The sequence below is a fragment of the Cryptotermes secundus genome, unplaced genomic scaffold, assembly GCF_002891405.2.
Source record: "Cryptotermes secundus unplaced genomic scaffold, Csec_1.0 scaffold517, whole genome shotgun sequence".
Classification (NCBI taxonomy): Eukaryota; Metazoa; Arthropoda; class Insecta; order Blattodea; family Kalotermitidae; genus Cryptotermes; species Cryptotermes secundus.
Window position 1 is genome coordinate 1,070,440 of NW_019725008.1, and position 1,400 is coordinate 1,071,839.

Here is a 1,400-nt window from a genome sequence, read left to right on the forward strand (position 1 = left end):
CAGTTAATGGTACGGCCACTTCATGCGAACGGAGGACTGCAGAATTGCTAGACAGGTTGCAGAATTGAACTCACAGGGGAAAAGGAGTGCGACAGACCAGTCAGCACTTGGAAGGATAGGATTAGGGACAGTATGCAAAGCAAAAACCTCAAGGATGAAGAGTTTGTCAGTCGAGAGCTCTAGAGAAAAAAATATGTGTTTGGTTTGAGGAAAATTTTGTATTCACAGGAGAATTCCTTTAACTAAAAGATTATGGTAGAATGAACTATGATCACCTCTATCAAGGCACAATAGACGACTCTGATCGCGGTGCAAGGACCTTTACAATGTCGCATGTACAAACTCCTTCTCTGAGTCACTTCAAGATGAAAGTAAACCAACGGCTGACAGTTTTCAATGGGAATGTTGAAAATGGACGCTCGTGGTACCGTTGTCAAGTGAATTTGTTACCCCTAAGGGTATTAGAGCCGGTCACGGTAGATGAGCGGTCTAAGGCATGTACTGTCTTCGCTCGCTTGGAAACCGGGATCGTGGGTTCGAATCCCATTCAAGGCATGGATGTTTAGTTTGTGTGTGTGTTTTTCTGTGTCTGTGTACAGGTAGAGGCCTTGCGACGAGCTGATCACCCGCCCAAGGAGTCCTACTGAATGTGTAACATCTAGAAAAACCGAAGTGAACGGAGAAGTTCATGGAGGTAGGCCTAGGCCCACTGGGGCTGTAGTGCCAAGGAAAAAAAATAAAAGGGTATTATATCCGACCATAGTGGCCGCGCCGTCTAAGGCATGAAACGTCTTTGCCCGCTCAATCAATCGCATTGTGGGTTCGTATCCCATTCAAGGCATGGATGTCTGTTTGTGTTACATAGCGACCTTGCGACTGGCTGATCCCCCGTCAAAGGAGTCCTACCGACTGTCTTATATTAAGAAACTGAAGTGAAACGAAGGGTTTCACGAATGCCCTATGCTCCAAGTGATGGTAACAGGAGGAGGAGGAGGAGGAGGAGGATAATAATAATAATAATAATAATAATAACAAGAAGAAGAAGAAGAGTGTCATACCCACAGTTTTAAAAATGTCGCTCTAAACTAGAGACTGTGTTCCTTCTTGTTTATGAGAATTGTTATAGTTTTCAGCTATGCGCTGCTTGATACACAGCAGTATATTTAGTGTTCTAATTACACATACTGTCGGACTTGAAGTTCTCACAGCACAGACCACGAAGACTATACACCTATTAGACTTTATGTTCATAATAAGTTATGCGATAAGCTACATGCAAGCAGGACACAATTGTCCTTATTTTGTTTTAAAGGTCATACTGAACTATACGTTTAAACTGGCAACAGACTGTTACTTCAGGCTTTAAAGCATTCCCGAGTTAAGCTTTCCACATTACAGGC